The sequence below is a fragment of the Taurulus bubalis genome (genome assembly GCF_910589615.1).
Source record: "Taurulus bubalis genome assembly, chromosome: 2".
Classification (NCBI taxonomy): domain Eukaryota; kingdom Metazoa; phylum Chordata; class Actinopteri; order Perciformes; family Cottidae; genus Taurulus; species Taurulus bubalis.
This window is the reverse complement of record NC_136590.1, coordinates 47,039,305-47,063,304: the sequence shown is the minus strand read 5'-3', so window position 1 is coordinate 47,063,304 and position 24,000 is coordinate 47,039,305. Positions and strand designations below refer to the sequence as shown.

Below are 24,000 nucleotides of genomic sequence, written 5' to 3'. Positions count from 1 at the left end.
ACAGGCAGCTGGTGTGTAAAACAAACGTAATGTTGACTAAGTGGTGTTATAAATCATTAGTGTGCAGTAAATATGAAACGCAATGACACAATACCATAAAGTATAAACGTGACATACGAGATGTTCTCAAACAATCGTATTCCCGTCACATTTCATTGAGCTCTAAAGATTTCCCTTTTCATGCTTCTGTGTGACGCTGAACTGAAGTCAGGGCTTCTGCTCGATGGCGGTTTGATTCACTGCTTTAACATTTACTGACGTTTGCTCTGCTGCCTTCATCGTCTGTCTTCATCGGTTCAAAGTCAGAGAAACGACCCACAATGAAGCACAGCCACGGCTCTGGGCGGGTCATAACAATTATCATTTATCGTCTGTCCGTGGAATCGTATCATGACGTAGTCATCACTCTTTGGTTTGCGGACGGATATTTTAAGTTTGTCATTATGCCCGTTTCAATCTTGTTTTTTTATGTTTTGTTTGACTCTAAATGAGCATAATTTACTAAATGAACATCGTGCTGTATTGAAGATTTGAAACTAGAGATTGAGACATAAACTCATGAATAAATAAAGAGAGAAGTAGAGTCTTTTATATATACTTCTATACAAACAGAGGAGTCACCCCCTGGTGGTCAGGAGAGAGAATGCAGCTTTAACACATGAAGCATAGACTTCTAGACAACCAGAGGAGTCGCCCCCTGGTGGTCAGGAGAGAGATTGCAGCTTTAACACATGAAGCATAGACTTCTATGCAACCAGAGGAGTCGCCCCCTGGTGGTCAGGAGAGAGATTGCAGCTTTAACACATGAAGTAGACTTCTATACAACCAGAGGAGTCGCCCCTTGGTGGCCAGTTTGAATTTCCTAACGGTTTATGACTAAAGGGAGATGAAGTCTGTGGCTCTGAAAGAAGCCGATGACTTCTTTGTTTTGGTTTCATTATTATTCGGCTTCAACTGTGGTTTCATTGGCAAACTTGAACAACTTGACAGACTGGGAGAAGTAAGAAAAGTCAGAAATACTTGGTGGAAACATCCTCCGCTGGCTCTTTTCTGTCTGTCAGTTTGAACCAAATGAAATTCACGACTGAGCCGAGGTGGCTGACGGGAGAGAAAAGGCATTTAAGAGGGGAAAAAGACAGCGAAAGGTCTACCTAAGAATAGATTGATAGTTTTATTCCACCCAGTAGATGAGACGAGCGCCAAGAGGATCTATTAGAGCTGGTTTTTATTTTGGTGAATCTGCAGAGGAAGACACACTTCAGCCAAGCTTCAATATCTGCATGTAAATTGGACTCTGGAGGAAACTAACTTGAATGAAGACACATTGTGAGTGGATGGCGGAGAGGGGGGGGGGGGCAAAGTAGACCCTTGTGTCATTACTGCATGAGTCACAGGGGAGGAAGTGGGGAGGGGGTAGAAGGAAAAACCAAATGGAGGAAGGCCTGAAGAAAAAGTCCACAGGGAGAAACAGGAGGATATTACAGGTTGAGGAGAAAGATTGAGAAAATAAATTTGATTAAGGAGACGTAAATAAAAAAACAGGCAGATACATAAAATGTAGAAAGAAAAAAGTAAATTACAAGAGTGACAATGAGTAGAAACAAGATAGCACACATATAAACCAGATACCATGTTCAGAAAAACAAGAGAAAGATGTTCAGGACAAAGACAATGAAGAATAGAAACACAAAGGGACTGTCATGTTTTAAAACGCATTGAGAGGAACGAGAGAGACTACCATGCAGTAGAAATGTGTTCACTAGAGTAGAAACGTGTTCACGAGAGTAGACACATGTTCACTAGAGTAGAAACATGTTCACTAGAGTAGAAACATGTTCACTAGAGTAGACACGTGTTCACTAGAGTAGAAACATGTTCACTAGAGTAGACACATGTTCACTAGAGTAGAAACATGTTCACTAGAGTAGAAACATGTTCAATAAAGTAGACACGTGTTCACTAGAGTAGAAGCATGTTCACTAGAGTAGAAACATGTTCACTAGAGTAGACACATGTTCACTAGAGTAGAAACATGTTCACTAGAGTAGAAACGTGTTCACTAGAGTAGAAACGTGTTCACGAGAGTAGACACATGTTCACTAGAGTAGAAACATGTTCACTAGAGTAGAAACGTGTTCACTAGAGTAGAAACGTGTTCACGAGAGTAGACACATGTTCACTAGAGTAGAAACATGTTCACTAGAGTAGAAACGTGTTCACTAGAGTAGAAACATGTTCACTAGAGTAGAAACGTGTTCACTAGAGTAGAAACGTGTTTACTAGAGTAGAAACATGTTCACTAGAGTAGACACATGTTCACTAGAGTATAAACATGTTCACTAGAGTAGAAACATGTTCACTAGACTAGAAACATGTTCACTAGATTAGAAACATGTTCACTAGAGTAGAAACATGTTCACTAGAGTAGAAACATGTTCACTAGAGTAGAAACATGTTCACTAGAGTAGAAACATGTTCACTAGATTAGAAACATGTTCACTAGAGTAGAAACATGTTCACTAGAGTAGAAACATGTTCACTAAAGTAGACACGTGTTCACTAGAGTAGAAACATGTTCACTAGAGTAGAAACATGTTCACTAGAGTAGACACATGTTCACTAGATTAGACACATGTTCACTAGATTAGACACATGTTCACTAGAGTAGACACGTGTTCACTAGAGTATAAACATGTTCACTAGAGTAGAAACATGTTCACTAGAGTAGAAACATGTTCACTAGATTAGAAACATGTTCACTAGAGTAGAAACATGTTCACTAGATTAGACACATGTTCACTAGAGTAGAAACATGTTCACTAGATTAGAAACATGTTCACTAGAGTAGAAACATGTTCACTAGAGTAGAAACATGTTCACTAGAGTAGAAACATGTTCACTAGAGTAGACACATGTTCACTAGATTAGACACATGTTCACTAGATTAGACACATGTTCACTAGAGTAGACACGTGTTCACTAGAGTATAAACATGTTCACTAGATTAGACACATGTTCACTAGAGTAGAAACATGTTCACTAGAGTAGAAACATGTTCACTAGAGTAGAAACGTGTTCACTAGAGTAGAAACATGTTCACTAGAGTAGAAACGTGTTTACTAGAGTAGAAACATGTTCACTAGAGTAGACACGTGTTCACTAGAGTATAAACATGTTCACTAGAGTAGAAACGTGTTCACTAGAGTAGAAACATGTTCACTAGAGTAGACACGTGTTCACTAGAGTAGAAACATGTTCACTAGAGTAGACACATGTTCACTAGAGTAGAAACATGTTCACTAGATTAGACACATGTTCACTAGAGTAGAAACGTGTTCACTAGATTAGACACATGTTCACTAGAGTAGAAACATGTTCACTAGAGTAGAAACATGTTCACTAGAGTAGAAACATGTTCACTAAAGTAGACACGTGTTCACTAGAGTAGAAACATTTTCACTAGAGTAGACACATGTTCACTAGAGTAGAAACATGTTCACTAGAGTAGAAACATGTTCACTAGATTAGAAACGTGTTTACTAGAGTAGAAACATGTTCACTAGAGTAGACACGTGTTCACTAGAGTATAAACATGTTCACTAGAGTAGAAACGTGTTCACTAGAGTAGAAACATGTTCACTAGAGTAGACACATGTTCACTAGAGTAGAAACATGTTCACTAGAGTAGAAACATGTTCACTAGAGTAGAAACGTGTTTACTAGAGTAGAAACATGTTCACTAGAGTAGACACGTGTTCACTAGAGTATAAACATGTTCACTAGAGTAGAAACGTGTTCACTAGAGTAGAAACATGTTCACTAGAGTAGACACGTGTTCACTAGAGTAGAAACATGTTCACTAGAGTAGACACATGTTCACTAGAGTAGAAACATGTTCACTAGAGTAGACACATGTTCACTAGAGTAGAAACATGTTCACTAGAGTAGAAACGTGTTCACTAGAGTAGAAACATGTTCACTAGAGTAGAAATGTGTTCACTAGAGTAGAAACATGTTCACTAGAGTAGAAACATGTTCACTAGAGTAGAAACGTGTTCACTAGAGTAGAAACATGTTCACTAGAGTAGAAACGTGTTCACTAGATTAGACACATGTTCACTAGAGTAGAAACATGTTCACTAGATTAGAAACATGTTCACTAGAGTAGACACATGTTCACTAGAGTAGAAACGTGTTCACTAGAGTAGAATTATGTTCACTAGATTAGACACATGTTCACTAGAGTAGAAACATGTTCACTAGAGTAGAAACGTGTTCACTAGAGTAGAAACATGTTCACTAGATTAGACACATGTTCACTAGAGTAGAAACATGTTCACTAGAGTAGAAACCTGTTCACTAGAGTAGAAACATGTTCACTAGAGTAGACACGTGTTCACTAGAGTAGACACATGTTCACTAGAGTAGAAACCTGTTCACTAGAGTAGAAACATGTTCACTAGAGTAGAAACCTGTTCACTAGAGTAGAAACGTGTTCACTAGAGTAGAAACATGTTCACTAGAGTAGAAACATGTTCACTAGAGTAGAAACGTTTTCACTAGAGTAGAAACATGTTCACTAGAGTAGAAACATGTTCACTAGATTAGACACATGTTCACTAGAGTAGAAACATGTTCACTAAAGTAGACACGTGTTCACTAGAGTAGAAACATGTTCACTAGAGTAGAAACATGTTCACTAGAGTAGAAACGTGTTTACTAGAGTAGAAACATGTTCACTAGAGTAGACACGTGTTCACTAGAGTATAAACATGTTCACTAGAGTAGAAACGTGTTCACTAGAGTAGAAACATGTTCACTAGATTAGAAACATGTTCACTACATTAGAAACATGTTCACTAGAGTAGAAACATGTTCACTAGAGTAGAAATGTGTTCACTAGAGTAGAAACATGTTCACTAGAGTAGAAACATGTTCACTAGATTAGACACATGTTCACTAGAGTAGAAACATGTTCACTAGATTAGAAACATGTTCACTACATTAGAAACATGTTCACTAGAGTAGAAACATGTTCACTAGAGTAGAAATGTGTTCACTAGAGTAGAAACATGTTCACTAGAGTAGAAACATGTTCACTAGATTAGACACATGTTCACTAGAGTAGAAACATGTTCACTAGATTAGACACATGTTCACTAGAGTAGAAACATGTTCACTAGATTAGACACATGTTCACTAGAGTAGAAACATGTTCACTAGAGTAGAAACATGTTCACTAGAGTAGAAACGTGTTCACTAGAGTAGAAACATGTTCACTAGAGTAGAAATGTGTTTACTAGAGTAGAAACATGTTCACTAGAGTAGACACGTGTTCACTAGAGTAGAAACATGTTCACTAGAGTAGAAACGTGTTCACTAGAGTAGAAACATGTTCACTAGAGTAGACACGTGTTCACTAGAGTAGAAACATGTTCACTAGAGTAGAAACATGTTCACTAGAGTAGACACATGTTCACTAGAGTAGAAACATGTTCACTAGATTAGACACATGTTCACTAGAGTAGAAACGTGTTCACTAGATTAGACACATGTTCACTAGAGTAGAAACATGTTCACTAGAGTAGAAACATGTTCACTAGAGTAGAAACATGTTCACTAAAGTAGACACGTGTTCACTAGAGTAGAAACATTTTCACTAGAGTAGACACATGTTCAATAGAGTAGAAACATGTTCACTAGAGTAGAAACATGTTCACTAGATTAGACACATGTTCACTAGAGTAGAAACATGTTTACTAGAGTAGACACATGTTCACTAGAGTAGAAACATGTTCACTAGAGTAGAAACGTGTTCACTAGAGTAGAAACATGTTCACTAGAGTAGAAATGTGTTCACTAGAGTAGAAACATGTTCACTGGAGTAGAAACATGTTCACTAGAGTAGAAACGTGTTCACTAGAGTAGAAACATGTTCACTAGAGTAGAAACGTGTTCACTAGATTAGACACATGTTCACTAGAGTAGAACATGTTCACTAGAGTAGAAACATGTTCACTAGATTAGAAACATGTTCACTAGAGTAGACACATGTTCACTAGAGTAGAAACGTGTTCACTAGAGTAGAAACATGTTCACTAGAGTAGAAACGTGTTCACTAGAGTAGAAACATGTTCACTAGATTAGACACATGTTCACTAGAGTAGAAACATGTTCACTAGAGTAGAAACGTGTTCACTAGAGTAGAAACATGTTCACTAGAGTAGACACGTGTTCACTAGAGTAGACACATGTTCACTAGAGTAGAAACGTGTTCACTAGAGTAGAAACATGTTCACTAGAGTAGAAACATGTTCACTAGAGTAGAAACATGTTCACTAGATTAGACACATGTTCACTAGAGTAGAAACATGTTCACTAGAGTAGAAACATGTTCACTAGATTAGAAACATGTTCACTAGAGTAGAAACGTGTTCACTAGAGTAGAAACATGTTCACTAGAGTAGAAACATGTTCACTAGATTAGACACATGTTCACTAGATTAGACACATGTTCACTAGAGTAGAAACATGTTCACTAGATTAGAAACATGTTCACTAGATTAGACACATGTTCACTAGAGTAGAAACATGTTCACTAGAGTAGACACATGTTCACTAGAGTAGACACATGTTCACTAGAGTAGACACGTGTTCACTAGAGTAGACACATGTTCACTAGAGTAGAAATGTGTTCACTAGAGTAGAAACATGTTCACTGGAGTAGAAACATGTTCACTAGAGTAGAAATGTGTTCACTAGAGTAGAAACATGTTCACTAGAGTAGAACATGTTCACTAGAGTAGAAATGTGTTCACTAGAGTAGAAACATGTTCACTAGAGTAGAAACATGTTCACTAGATTAGACACATGTTCACTAGAGTAGAAACATGTTCACTAAAGTAGACACGTGTTCACTAGAGTAGAAACATGTTCACTAGAGTAGAAACATGTTCACTAGATTAGACACATGTTCACTAGAGTAGAAACATGTTCACTAGAGTAGAAACATGTTCACTAGATTAGAAACATGTTCACTACATTAGAAACATGTTCACTAGAGTAGAAACATGTTCACTAGAGTAGAAATGTGTTCACTAGAGTAGAAACATGTTCACTAGAGTAGAAACATGTTCACTAGATTAGACACATGTTCACTAGATTAGACACGTGTTCACTAGAGTAGAAACATGTTCACTAGATTAGACACATGTTCACTAGAGTAGAAATGTGTTCACTAGAGTAGAAACGTGTTCACTGGAGTAGAAACATGTTCACTAGAGTAGAAATGTGTTCACTAGAGTAGAAACATGTTCACTAGATTAGACACATGTTCACTAGATTAGACACATGTTCACTAGAGTAGAAACATGTTCCCTAGAGTAGAAATGTGTTCACTAGAGTAGAAACATGTTCACTAGATTAGACACATGTTCACTAGAGTAGAAACATGTTCACTAGATTAGACACATGTTCACTAGAGTAGAAACATGTTCACTAGAGTAGACACGTGTTCACTAGAGTAGAAACATGTTCACTAGATTAGACACATGTTCACTAGAGTAGAAACATGTTCACTAGAGTAGACACATGTTCACTAAAGTAGACACGTGTTCACTAGAGTAGAAACATGTTCACTAGAGTAGAAACATGTTCACTAGAGTAGAAACATGTTCACTAGATTAGACACATGTTCACTAGAGTAGAAACATGTTCACTAGAGTAGAAACATGTTCACTAGATTAGAAACATGTTCACTACATTAGAAACATGTTCACTAGAGTAGAAACATGTTCACTAGAGTAGAAATGTGTTCACTAGAGTAGAAACATGTTCACTAGAGTAGAAACATGTTCACTAGATTAGACACATGTTCACTAGATTAGACACATGTTCACTACATTAGAAACATGTTCACTAGAGTAGAAACATGTTCACTAGAGTAGAAATGTGTTCACTAGAGTAGAAACATGTTCACTAGAGTAGAAACATGTTCACTAGATTAGACACATGTTCACTAGAGTAGAAACATGTTCACTAGATTAGACACATGTTCACTAGAGTAGAAACATGTTCACTAGAGTAGACACATGTTCACTAGAGTAGACACGTGTTCACTAGAGTAGAAATGTGTTCACTACATTAGAAACATGTTCACTAGAGTAGAAACATGTTCACTAGAGTAGAAATGTGTTCACTAGAGTAGAAACATGTTCACTAGAGTATAAACATGTTCACTACATTAGAAACATGTTCACTAGAGTAGAAACATGTTCACTAGAGTAGAAATGTGTTCACTAGAGTAGAAACATGTTCACTAGAGTAGAAACATGTTCACTAGATTAGACACATGTTCACTAGAGTAGAAACATGTTCACTAGAGTAGACACATGTTCACTAGAGTAGACACATGTTCACTAGAGTAGACACGTGTTCACTAGAGTAGACACATGTTCACTAGAGTAGAAATGTGTTCACTAGAGTAGAAACATGTTCACTGGAGTAGAAACATGTTCACTAGAGTAGAAATGTGTTCACTAGAGTAGAAACATGTTCACTAGAGTAGAACATGTTCACTAGAGTAGAAATGTGTTCACTAGAGTAGAAACATGTTCACTAGAGTAGAAACATGTTCACTAGATTAGACACATGTTCACTAGAGTAGAAACATGTTCACTAAAGTAGACACGTGTTCACTAGAGTAGAAACATGTTCACTAGAGTAGAAACATGTTCACTAGAGTAGAAACATGTTCACTAGATTAGACACATGTTCACTAGAGTAGAAACATGTTCACTAGAGTAGAAACATGTTCACTACATTAGAAACATGTTCACTAGAGTAGAAACATGTTCACTAGAGTAGAAACATGTTCACTAGATTAGACACATGTTCACTAGATTAGACACGTGTTCACTAGAGTAGAAACATGTTCACTAGATTAGACACATGTTCACTAGAGTAGAAATGTGTTCACTAGAGTAGAAACGTGTTCACTGGAGTAGAAACATGTTCACTAGAGTAGAAATGTGTTCACTAGAGTAGAAACATGTTCACTAGATTAGACACATGTTCACTAGAGTAGAAACATGTTCACTAGATTAGACACATGTTCACTAGATTAGACACATGTTCACTAGAGTAGAAACATGTTCCCTAGAGTAGAAATGTGTTCACTAGAGTAGAAACATGTTCACTAGAGTAGAAACATGTTCACTAGAGTAGACACGTGTTCACTAGAGTAGAAACATGTTCACTAGATTAGACACATGTTCACTAGAGTAGAAACATGTTCACTAGAGTAGACACATGTTCACTAGAGTAGACACATGTTCACTAGAGTAGAAATGTGTTCACTAGAGTAGAAACGTGTTCACTAGAGTAGAAACATGTTCACTAGAGTAGAAATGTGTTCACTAGAGTAGAAACATGTTCACTAGATTAGACACATGTTCACTAGAGTAGAAACATGTTCCCTAGAGTAGAAACATGTTCACTAGAGTAGAACATGTTCACTAGAGTAGAAACATGTTCACTAGAGTAGAAACATGTTCACTAGAGTAGAAACATGTTCACTAGAGTAGAAATGTGTTCACTAGATTAGACACGTGTTCACTAGAGTAGAAACATGTTCACTAGAGTAGAAACATGTTCACTAGATTAGACACATGTTCACTAGAGTAGGAACATGTTCACTAGAGTAGAAACATGTTCACTAGAGTAGAAATGTGTTCACTAGATTAGACACATGTTCACTAGAGTAGAAACATGTTCACTAAAGTAGACACGTGTTCACTAGAGTAGAAACATGTTCACTAGAGTAGAAACATGTTCACTAAAGTAGACACGTGTTCACTAGAGTAGAAACATGTTCACTAGAGTAGAAACATGTTCACTAGAGTAGAAACATGTTCACTAGATTAGACACATGTTCACTAGAGTAGAAACATGTTCACTAGAGTAGAAACATGTTCACTAGATTAGAAACATGTTCACTACATTAGAAACATGTTCACTAGAGTAGAAACATGTTCACTAGAGTAGAAATGTGTTCACTAGAGTAGAAACATGTTCACTAGAGTAGAAACATGTTCACTAGAGTAGAAATATGTTCACTAGATTAGAAACATGTTCACTAGAGTAGAAACATGTTCACTAGAGTAGAAACATGTTCACTACATTAGAAACATGTTCACTAGAGTAGAAACATGTTCTCTAGAGTAGAAACATGTTCACTAGAGTAGAAACATGTTCACTAGATTAGACACATGTTCACTAGAGTAGAAATGTGTTCACTAGAGTAGAAACATGTTCACTAGAGTAGAAACATGTTCACTAGAGTAGACACATGTTCACTAGAGTAGAAACATGTTCACTAGATTAGACACATGTTCACTAGAGTAGAAACATGTTCCCTAGAGTAGAAATGTGTTCACTAGAGTAGAAACATGTTCACTAGATTAGACACATGTTCACTAGAGTAGAAACATGTTCACTAGAGTAGACACGTGTTCACTAGAGTAGAAACATGTTCACTAGATTAGACACATGTTCACTAGAGTAGAAACATGTTCACTAGAGTAGACACATGTTCACTAGAGTAGACACATGTTCACTAGAGTAGAAATGTGTTCACTAGAGTAGAAACGTGTTCACTGGAGTAGAAACATGTTCACTAGATTAGACACATGTTCACTAGATTAGACACGTGTTCACTAGAGTAGAAACATGTTCACTAGAGTAGAAACATGTTCACTAGAGTAGAAATGTGTTCACTAGAGTAGAAACATGTTCACTAGAGTAGAAACATGTTCACTAGATTAGACACATGTTCACTAGAGTAGAAATGTGTTCACTAGAGTAGAAACATGTTCACTAGAGTAGAAACATGTTCACTAGATTAGACACATGTTCACTAGATTAGACACGTGTTCACTAGAGTAGAAACATGTTCACTAGATTAGACACATGTTCACTAGAGTAGAAATGTGTTCACTAGAGTAGAAACGTGTTCACTGGAGTAGAAACATGTTCACTAGAGTAGAAATGTGTTCACTAGAGTAGAAACATGTTCACTAGATTAGACACATGTTCACTAGATTAGACACATGTTCACTAGAGTAGAAACATGTTCCCTAGAGTAGAAATGTGTTCACTAGAGTAGAAACATGTTCACTAGATTAGACACATGTTCACTAGAGTAGAAACATGTTCACTAGATTAGACACATGTTCACTAGAGTAGAAACATGTTCACTAGAGTAGACACGTGTTCACTAGAGTAGAAACATGTTCACTAGATTAGACACATGTTCACTAGAGTAGAAACATGTTCACTAGAGTAGACACATGTTCACTAAAGTAGACACGTGTTCACTAGAGTAGAAACATGTTCACTAGAGTAGAAACATGTTCACTAGAGTAGAAACATGTTCACTAGATTAGACACATGTTCACTAGAGTAGAAACATGTTCACTAGAGTAGAAACATGTTCACTAGATTAGAAACATGTTCACTACATTAGAAACATGTTCACTAGAGTAGAAACATGTTCACTAGAGTAGAAATGTGTTCACTAGAGTAGAAACATGTTCACTAGAGTAGAAACATGTTCACTAGATTAGACACATGTTCACTAGATTAGACACATGTTCACTACATTAGAAACATGTTCACTAGAGTAGAAACATGTTCACTAGAGTAGAAATGTGTTCACTAGAGTAGAAACATGTTCACTAGAGTAGAAACATGTTCACTAGATTAGACACATGTTCACTAGAGTAGAAACATGTTCACTAGATTAGACACATGTTCACTAGAGTAGAAACATGTTCACTAGAGTAGACACATGTTCACTAGAGTAGACACGTGTTCACTAGAGTAGACACATGTTCACTAGAGTAGAAATGTGTTCACTACATTAGAAACATGTTCACTAGAGTAGAAACATGTTCACTAGAGTAGAAATGTGTTCACTAGAGTAGAAACATGTTCACTAGAGTATAAACATGTTCACTACATTAGAAACATGTTCACTAGAGTAGAAACATGTTCACTAGAGTAGAAATGTGTTCACTAGAGTAGAAACATGTTCACTAGAGTAGAAACATGTTCACTAGATTAGACACATGTTCACTAGAGTAGAAACATGTTCACTAGAGTAGACACATGTTCACTAGAGTAGACACATGTTCACTAGAGTAGACACGTGTTCACTAGAGTAGACACATGTTCACTAGAGTAGAAATGTGTTCACTAGAGTAGAAACATGTTCACTGGAGTAGAAACATGTTCACTAGAGTAGAAATGTGTTCACTAGAGTAGAAACATGTTCACTAGAGTAGAACATGTTCACTAGAGTAGAAATGTGTTCACTAGAGTAGAAACATGTTCACTAGAGTAGAAACATGTTCACTAGATTAGACACATGTTCACTAGAGTAGAAACATGTTCACTAAAGTAGACACGTGTTCACTAGAGTAGAAACATGTTCACTAGAGTAGAAACATGTTCACTAGAGTAGAAACATGTTCACTAGATTAGACACATGTTCACTAGAGTAGAAACATGTTCACTAGAGTAGAAACATGTTCACTACATTAGAAACATGTTCACTAGAGTAGAAACATGTTCACTAGAGTAGAAACATGTTCACTAGATTAGACACATGTTCACTAGATTAGACACGTGTTCACTAGAGTAGAAACATGTTCACTAGATTAGACACATGTTCACTAGAGTAGAAATGTGTTCACTAGAGTAGAAACGTGTTCACTGGAGTAGAAACATGTTCACTAGAGTAGAAATGTGTTCACTAGAGTAGAAACATGTTCACTAGATTAGACACATGTTCACTAGAGTAGAAACATGTTCACTAGATTAGACACATGTTCACTAGATTAGACACATGTTCACTAGAGTAGAAACATGTTCCCTAGAGTAGAAATGTGTTCACTAGAGTAGAAACATGTTCACTAGAGTAGAAACATGTTCACTAGAGTAGACACGTGTTCACTAGAGTAGAAACATGTTCACTAGATTAGACACATGTTCACTAGAGTAGAAACATGTTCACTAGAGTAGACACATGTTCACTAGAGTAGACACATGTTCACTAGAGTAGAAATGTGTTCACTAGAGTAGAAACGTGTTCACTGGAGTAGAAACATGTTCACTAGAGTAGAAATGTGTTCACTAGAGTAGAAACATGTTCACTAGATTAGACACATGTTCACTAGAGTAGAAACATGTTCCCTAGAGTAGAAACATGTTCACTAGAGTAGAACATGTTCACTAGAGTAGAAACATGTTCACTAGAGTAGAAACATGTTCACTAGAGTAGAAACATGTTCACTAGAGTAGAAATGTGTTCACTAGATTAGACACGTGTTCACTAGAGTAGAAACATGTTCACTAGAGTAGAAACATGTTCACTAGATTAGACACATGTTCACTAGAGTAGGAACATGTTCACTAGAGTAGAAACATGTTCACTAGAGTAGAAATGTGTTCACTAGATTAGACACATGTTCACTAGAGTAGAAACATGTTCACTAAAGTAGACACGTGTTCACTAGAGTAGAAACATGTTCACTAGAGTAGAAACATGTTCACTAAAGTAGACACGTGTTCACTAGAGTAGAAACATGTTCACTAGAGTAGAAACATGTTCACTAGAGTAGAAACATGTTCACTAGATTAGACACATGTTCACTAGAGTAGAAACATGTTCACTAGAGTAGAAACATGTTCACTAGATTAGAAACATGTTCACTACATTAGAAACATGTTCACTAGAGTAGAAACATGTTCACTAGAGTAGAAATGTGTTCACTAGAGTAGAAACATGTTCACTAGAGTAGAAACATGTTCACTAGAGTAGAAATATGTTCACTAGATTAGACACATGTTCACTAGAGTAGAAACATGTTCACTAGAGTAGAAACATGTTCACTACATTAGAAACATGTTCACTAGAGTAGAAACATGTTCACTAGAGTAGAAACATGTTCACTAGAGTAGAAACATGTTCACTAGATTAGACACATGTTCACTAGAGTAGAAATGTGTTCACTAGAGTAGAAACATGTTCACTAGAGTAGAAACATGTTCACTAGAGTAGACACATGTTCACTAGAGTAGAAACATGTTCACTAGATTAGACACATGTTCACTAGAGTAGAAACATGTTCCCTAGAGTAGAAATGTGTTCACTAGAGTAGAAACATGTTCACTAGATTAGACACATGTTCACTAGAGTAGAAACATGTTCACTAGAGTAGACACGTGTTCACTAGAGTAGAAACATGTTCACTAGATTAGACACATGTTCACTAGAGTAGAAACATGTTCACTAGAGTAGACACATGTTCACTAGAGTAGACACATGTTCACTAGAGTAGAAATGTGTTCACTAGAGTAGAAACGTGTTCACTGGAGTAGAAACATGTTCACTAGAGTAGAAATGTGTTCACTAGAGTAGAAACATGTTCACTAGATTAGACACATGTTCACTAGAGTAGAAACATGTTCACTAGATTAGACACATGTTCACTAGATTACACACATGTTCACTAGAGTAGAAACATGTTCCCTAGAGTAGAAACATGTTCACTAGAGTAGAACATGTTCACTAGAGTAGAAACATGTTCACTAGAGTAGAAACATGTTCACTAGAGTAGAAATGTGTTCACTAGATTAGACACATGTTCACTAGAGTAGAAACATGTTCACTAGAGTAGAAACATGTTCACTAAAGTAGACACGTGTTCACTAGAGTAGAAACATGTTCACTAGAGTAGAAACATGTTCACTAGATTAGACACATGTTCACTAGAGTAGAAACATGTTCACTAGAGTAGAAATGTGTTCACTAGATTAGACACATGTTCACTAGAGTAGAAACATGTTCACTAAAGTAGACACGTGTTCACTAGAGTAGAAACATGTTCACTAGAGTAGAAACATGTTCACTAAAGTAGACACGTGTTCACTAGAGTAGAAACATGTTCACTAGAGTAGAAACATGTTCACTAGAGTAGAAACATGTTCACTAGATTAGACACATGTTCACTAGAGTAGAAACATGTTCACTAGAGTAGAAACATGTTCACTAGATTAGAAACATGTTCACTACATTAGAAACATGTTCACTAGAGTAGAAATGTGTTCACTAGAGTAGAAACATGTTCACTAGAGTAGAAACATGTTCACTAGATTAGACACATGTTCACTAGAGTAGAAACATGTTCACTAGATTAGAAACATGTTCACTACATTAGAAACATGTTCACTAGAGTAGAAACATGTTCACTAGAGTAGAAATGTGTTCACTAGAGTAGAAACATGTTCACTAGATTAGAAACATGTTCACTACATTAGAAACATGTTCACTAGAGTAGAAACATGTTCACTAGATTAGACACATGTTCACTAGAGTAGAAACATGTTCACTAGATTAGAAACATGTTCACTACATTAGAAACATGTTCACTAGAGTAGAAACATGTTCACTAGAGTAGAAATGTGTTCACTAGAGTAGAAACATGTTCACTAGATTAGACACATGTTCACTAGAGTAGAAACATGTTCACTAGATTAGACACATGTTCACTAGAGTAGACACATGTTCACTAGAGTAGAAATGTGTTCACTAGAGTAGAAACATGTTCACTAGAGTAGAACATGTTCACTAGAGTAGAAACATGTTCACTAGAGTAGAAACATGTTCACTAGAGTAGAAATGTGTTCACTAGATTAGACATGTGTTCACTAGAGTAGAAACATGTTCACTAGAGTAGAAACATGTTCACTAGAGTAGAAATGTGTTCACTAGATTAGACACATGTTCACTAGAGTAGAAACATGTTCACTAAAGTAGACACGTGTTCACTAGAGTAGAAACATGTTCACTAGAGTAGAAACATGTTCACTAAAGTAGACACGTGTTCACTAGAGTAGAAACATGTTCACTAGAGTAGAAACATGTTCACTAGAGTAGAAACATGTTCACTAGATTAGACACATGTTCACTAGAGTAGAAACATGTTCACTAGAGTAGAAACATGTTCACTAGATTAGAAACATGTTCACTACATTAGAAACATGTTCACTAGAGTAGAAACATGTTCACTAGAGTAGAAATGTGTTCACTAGAGTAGAAACATGTTCACTAGAGTAGAAACATGTTCACTAGAGTAGAAACATGTTCACTAGATTAGACACATGTTCACTAGAGTAGAAACATGTTCACTAGAGTAGAAACATGTTCACTACATTAGAAACATGTTCACTAGAGTAGAAACATGTTCACTAGAGTAGAAACATGTTCACTAGATTAGACACATGTTCACTAGAGTAGAAATGTGTTCACTAGAGTAGAAACATGTTCACTAGAGTAGAAACATGTTCACTAGAGTAGAAACATGTTCACTAGAGTAGAAACATGTTCACTAGATTAGACACATGTTCACTAGAGTAGAAACATGTTCCCTAGAGTAGAAATGTGTTCACTAGAGTAGAAACATGTTCACTAGATTAGACACATGTTCACTAGAGTAGAAACATGTTCACTAGAGTAGACACGTGTTCACTAGAGTAGAAACATGTTCACTAGATTAGACACATGTTCACTAGAGTAGAAACATGTTCACTAGAGTAGACACATGTTCACTAGAGTAGACACATGTTCACTAGAGTAGAAATGTGTTCACTAGAGTAGAAACGTGTTCACTGGAGTAGAAACATGTTCACTAGAGTAGAAATGTGTTCACTAGAGTAGAAACATGTTCACTAGATTAGACACATGTTCACTAGAGTAGAAACATGTTCACTAGATTAGACACATGTTCACTAGATTACACACATGTTCACTAGAGTAGAAACATGTTCACTAGATTAGACACATGTTCACTAGATTACACACATGTTCACTAGAGTAGAAACATGTTCCCTAGAGTAGAAACATGTTCACTAGAGTAGAACATGTTCACTAGAGTAGAAACATGTTCACTAGAGTAGAAACATGTTCACTAGAGTAGAAATGTGTTCACTAGATTAGACACATGTTCACTAGAGTAGAAACATGTTCACTAAAGTAGACACGTGTTCACTAGAGTAGAAACATGTTCACTAGAGTAGAAACATGTTCACTAGATTAGACACATGTTCACTAGAGTAGAAACATGTTCACTAGAGTAGAAACATGTTCACTAGAGTAGAAACATGTTCACTAGAGTAGAAATGTGTTCACTAGAGTAGAAACATGTTCACTAGATTAGAAACATGTTCACTACATTAGAAACATGTTCACTAGAGTAGAAACATGTTCACTAGAGTAGAAACATGTTCACTAGATTAGACACATGTTCACTAGAGTAGAAACATGTTCACTAAAGTAGACACGTGTTCACTAGAGTAGAAACATGTTCACTAGAGTAGAAACATGTTCACTAGAGTAGAAACATGTTCACTAGATTAGACACATGTTCACTAGATTACACACATGTTCACTAGAGTAGAAACATGTTCACTAGATTAGACACATGTTCACTAGATTACACACATGTTCACTAGAGTAGAAACATGTTCCCTAGAGTAGAAACATGTTCACTAGAGTAGAACATGTTCACTAGAGTAGAAACATGTTCACTAGAGTAGAAACATGTTCACTAGAGTAGAAATGTGTTCACTAGATTAGACACATGTTCACTAGAGTAGAAACATGTTCACTAAAGTAGACACGTGTTCACTAGAGTAGAAACATGTTCACTAGAGTAGAAACATGTTCACTAGATTAGACACATGTTCACTAGAGTAGAAACATGTTCACTAGAGTAGAAACATGTTCACTAGAGTAGAAACATGTTCACTAGAGTAGAAATGTGTTCACTAGAGTAGAAACATGTTCACTAGATTAGAAACATGTTCACTACATTAGAAACATGTTCACTAGAGTAGAAACATGTTCACTAGAGTAGAAACATGTTCACTAGATTAGACACATGTTCACTAGAGTAGAAACATGTTCACTAAAGTAGACACGTGTTCACTAGAGTAGAAACATGTTCACTAGAGTAGAAACATGTTCACTAGAGTAGAAACATGTTCACTAGATTAGACACATGTTCACTAGAGTAGAAACATGTTCACTAGAGTAGAAACATGTTCACTACATTAGAAACATGTTCACTAGAGTAGAAACATGTTCACTAGAGTAGAAACATGTTCACTAGATTAGACACATGTTCACTAGATTAGACACGTGTTCACTAGAGTAGAAACATGTTCACTAGATTAGACACATGTTCACTAGAGTAGAAATGTGTTCACTAGAGTAGAAACGTGTTCACTGGAGTAGAAACATGTTCACTAGAGTAGAAATGTGTTCACTAGAGTAGAAACATGTTCACTAGATTAGACACATGTTCACTAGAGTAGAAACATGTTCACTAGATTAGACACATGTTCACTAGATTAGACACATGTTCACTAGAGTAGAAACATGTTCCCTAGAGTAGAAATGTGTTCACTAGAGTAGAAACATGTTCACTAGAGTAGAAACATGTTCACTAGAGTAGACACGTGTTCACTAGAGTAGAAACATGTTCACTAGATTAGACACATGTTCACTAGAGTAGAAACATGTTCACTAGAGTAGACACATGTTCACTAGAGTAGACACATGTTCACTAGAGTAGAAATGTGTTCACTAGAGTAGAAACGTGTTCACTGGAGTAGAAACATGTTCACTAGAGTAGAAATGTGTTCACTAGAGTAGAAACATGTTCACTAGATTAGACACATGTTCACTAGAGTAGAAACATGTTCCCTAGAGTAGAAACATGTTCACTAGAGTAGAACATGTTCACTAGAGTAGAAACATGTTCACTAGAGTAGAAACATGTTCACTAGAGTAGAAATGTGTTCACTAGATTAGACACGTGTTCACTAGAGTAGAAACATGTTCACTAGAGTAGAAACATGTTCACTAGATTAGACACATGTTCACTAGAGTAGGAACATGTTCACTAGAGTAGAAACATGTTCACTAGAGTAGAAATGTGTTCACTAGATTAGACACATGTTCACTAGAGTAGAAACATGTTCACTAAAGTAGACACGTGTTCACTAGAGTAGAAACATGTTCACTAGAGTAGAAACATGTTCACTAAAGTAGACACGTGTTCACTAGAGTAGAAACATGTTCACTAGAGTAGAAACATGTTCACTAGAGTAGAAACATGTTCACTAGATTAGACACATGTTCACTAGAGTAGAAACATGTTCACTAGAGTAGAAACATGTTCACTAGATTAGAAACATGTTCACTACATTAGAAACATGTTCACTAGAGTAGAAACATGTTCACTAGAGTAGAAATGTGTTCACTAGAGTAGAAACATGTTCACTAGAGTAGAAACATGTTCACTAGAGTAGAAATATGTTCACTAGATTAGAAACATGTTCACTAGAGTAGAAACATGTTCACTAGAGTAGAAACATGTTCACTACAGTAGAAACATGTTCACTAGAGTAGAAACATGTTCACTAGAGTAGAAACATGTTCACTAGAGTAGAAACATGTTCACTAGATTAGACACATGTTCACTAGAGTAGAAATGTGTTCACTAGAGTAGAAACATGTTCACTAGAGTAGAAACATGTTCACTAGAGTAGACACATGTTCACTAGAGTAGAAACATGTTCACTAGATTAGACACATGTTCACTAGAGTAGAAACATGTTCACTAGAGTAGAAATGTGTTCACTAGAGTAGAAACATGTTCACTAGATTAGACACATGTTCACTAGAGTAGAAACATGTTCACTAGAGTAGACACGTGTTCACTAGAGTAGAAACATGTTCACTAGATTAGACACATGTTCACTAGAGTAGAAACATGTTCACTAGAGTAGACACATGTTCACTAGAGTAGACACATGTTCACTAGAGTAGAAATGTGTTCACTAGAGTAGAAACGTGTTCACTGGAGTAGAAACATGTTCACTAGAGTAGAAATGTGTTCACTAGAGTAGAAACATGTTCACTAGATTAGACACATGTTCACTAGAGTAGAAACATGTTCACTAGATTAGACACATGTTCACTAGATTACACACATGTTCACTAGAGTAGAAACATGTTCCCTAGAGTAGAAACATGTTCACTAGAGTAGAACATGTTCACTAGAGTAGAAACATGTTCACTAGAGTAGAAACATGTTCACTAGAGTAGAAATGTGTTCACTAGATTAGACACATGTTCACTAGAGTAGAAACATGTTCACTAGAGTAGAAACATGTTCACTAAAGTAGACACGTGTTCACTAGAGTAGAAACATGTTCACTAGAGTAGAAACATGTTCACTAGATTAGACACATGTTCACTAGAGTAGAAACATGTTCACTAGAGTAGAAATGTGTTCACTAGATTAGACACATGTTCACTAGAGTAGAAACATGTTCACTAAAGTAGACACGTGTTCACTAGAGTAGAAACATGTTCACTAGAGTAGAAACATGTTCACTAAAGTAGACACGTGTTCACTAGAGTAGAAACATGTTCACTAGAGTAGAAACATGTTCACTAGAGTAGAAACATGTTCACTAGATTAGACACATGTTCACTAGAGTAGAAACATGTTCACTAGAGTAGAAACATGTTCACTAGATTAGAAACATGTTCACTACATTAGAAACATGTTCACTAGAGTAGAAATGTGTTCACTAGAGTAGAAACATGTTCACTAGAGTAGAAACATGTTCACTAGATTAGACACATGTTCACTAGAGTAGAAACATGTTCACTAGATTAGAAACATGTTCACTACATTAGAAACATGTTCACTAGAGTAGAAACATGTTCACTAGAGTAGAAATGTGTTCACTAGAGTAGAAACATGTTCACTAGATTAGAAACATGTTCACTACATTAGAAACATGTTCACTAGAGTAGAAACATGTTCACTAGATTAGACACATGTTCACTAGAGTAGAAACATGTTCACTAGATTAGAAACATGTTCACTACATTAGAAACATGTTCACTAGAGTAGAAACATGTTCACTAGAGTAGAAATGTGTTCACTAGAGTAGAAACATGTTCACTAGATTAGACACATGTTCACTAGAGTAGAAACATGTTCACTAGATTAGACACATGTTCACTAGAGTAGACACATGTTCACTAGAGTAGAAATGTGTTCACTAGAGTAGAAACATGTTCACTAGAGTAGAACATGTTCACTAGAGTAGAAACATGTTCACTAGAGTAGAAACATGTTCACTAGAGTAGAAATGTGTTCACTAGATTAGACATGTGTTCACTAGAGTAGAAACATGTTCACTAGAGTAGAAACATGTTCACTAGAGTAGAAATGTGTTCACTAGATTAGACACATGTTCACTAGAGTAGAAACATGTTCACTAAAGTAGACACGTGTTCACTAGAGTAGAAACATGTTCACTAGAGTAGAAACATGTTCACTAAAGTAGACACGTGTTCACTAGAGTAGAAACATGTTCACTAGAGTAGAAACATGTTCACTAGAGTAGAAACATGTTCACTAGATTAGACACATGTTCACTAGAGTAGAAACATGTTCACTAGAGTAGAAACATGTTCACTAGATTAGAAACATGTTCACTACATTAGAAACATGTTCACTAGAGTAGAAACATGTTCACTAGAGTAGAAATGTGTTCACTAGAGTAGAAACATGTTCACTAGAGTAGAAACATGTTCACTAGAGTAGAAACATGTTCACTAGATTAGACACATGTTCACTAGAGTAGAAACATGTTCACTAGAGTAGAAACATGTTCACTACATTAGAAACATGTTCACTAGAGTAGAAACATGTTCACTAGAGTAGAAACATGTTCACTAGATTAGACACATGTTCACTAGAGTAGAAATGTGTTCACTAGAGTAGAAACATGTTCACTAGAGTAGAAACATGTTCACTAGAGTAGACACATGTTCACTAGAGTAGAAACATGTTCACTAGATTAGACACATGTTCACTAGAGTAGAAACATGTTCCCTAGAGTAGAAATGTGTTCACTAGAGTAGAAACATGTTCACTAGATTAGACACATGTTCACTAGAGTAGAAACATGTTCACTAGAGTAGACACGTGTTCACTAGAGTAGAAACATGTTCACTAGATTAGACACATGTTCACTAGAGTAGAAACATGTTCACTAGAGTAGACACATGTTCACTAGAGTAGACACATGTTCACTAGAGTAGAAATGTGTTCACTAGAGTAGAAACGTGTTCACTGGAGTAGAAACATGTTCACTAGAGTAGAAATGTGTTCACTAGAGTAGAAACATGTTCACTAGATTAGACACATGTTCACTAGAGTAGAAACATGTTCACTAGATTAGACACATGTTCACTAGATTACACACATGTTCACTAGAGTAGAAACATGTTCACTAGAGTAGACACATGTTCACTAGATTACACACATGTTCACTAGAGTAGAAACATGTTCCCTAGAGTAGAAACATGTTCACTAGAGTAGAACATGTTCACTAGAGTAGAAACATGTTCACTAGAGTAGAAACATGTTCACTAGAGTAGAAATGTGTTCACTAGATTAGACACATGTTCACTAGAGTAGAAACATGTTCACTAAAGTAGACACGTGTTCACTAGAGTAGAAACATGTTCACTAGAGTAGAAACATGTTCACTAGATTAGACACATGTTCACTAGAGTAGAAACATGTTCACTAGAGTAGAAACATGTTCACTAGAGTAGAAATGTGTTCACTAGATTAGACACATGTTCACTAGAGTAGAAACATGTTCACTAAAGTAGACACGTGTTCACTAGAGTAGAAACATGTTCACTAGAGTAGAAACATGTTCACTAAAGTAGACACGTGTTCACTAGAGTAGAAACATGTTCACTAGAGTAGAAACATGTTCACTAGAGTAGAAACATGTTCACTAGATTAGACACATGTTCACTAGAGTAGAAACATGTTCACTAGAGTAGAAACATGTTCACTAGATTAGAAACATGTTCACTACATTAGAAACATGTTCACTAGAGTAGAAATGTGTTCACTAGAGTAGAAACATGTTCACTAGAGTAGAAACATGTTCACTAGATTAGACACATGTTCACTAGAGTAGAAACATGTTCACTAGATTAGAAACATGTTCACTAGAGTAGAAACATGTTCACTAGAGTAGAAATGTGTTCACTAGATTAGAAACATGTTCACTAGAGTAGAAACATGTTCACTAGAGTAGAAACATGTTCACTAGAGTAGAAATGTGTTCACTAGAGTAGAAACATGTTCACTAGATTAGAAACATGTTCACTACATTAGAAACATGTTCACTAGATTAGACACATGTTCACTAGAGTAGAAACATGTTCACTAGATTAGACACATGTTCACTAGAGTAGACACATGTTCACTAGAGTAGAAATGTGTTCACTAGAGTAGAAACGTGTTCACTGGAGTAGAAACATGTTCACTAGAGTAGAAATGTGTTCACTAGATTAGACACATGTTCACTAGAGTAGAAACATGTTCACTAAAGTAGACACGTGTTCACTAGAGTAGAAACATGTTCACTAGATTAGAAACATGTTCACTAAAGTAGACACGTGTTCACTAGAGTAGAAACATGTTCACTAGAGTAGAAACATGTTCACTAGAGTAGAAACATGTTCACTAGATTAGACACATGTTCACTAGAGTAGAAACATGTTCACTAGAGTAGAAACATGTTCACTAGATTAGAAACATGTTCACTAGAGTAGAAATGTGTTCACTAGAGTAGAAACATGTTCACTAGAGTAGAAACATGTTCACTAGATTAGAAACATGTTCACTAGAGTAGAAACATGTTCACTAGAGTAGAAATGTGTTCACTAGATTAGAAACATGTTCACTAGAGTAGAAACATGTTCACTAGAGTAGAAACATGTTCACTAGAGTAGAAATGTGTTCACTAGAGTAGAAACAT

At 36.1% G+C, this 24,000-nt stretch overlaps 1 protein-coding gene across 1 annotated transcript in view; it reads right to left on the bottom strand.

Moving 5' to 3' along the window:
- Positions 1-24,000, bottom strand: part of prkg1 (protein kinase cGMP-dependent 1) — a 78,829-nt gene that overhangs the window by 45,318 nt on the left and 9,511 nt on the right. The gene's annotated exons all lie outside the window — the stretch shown is intronic.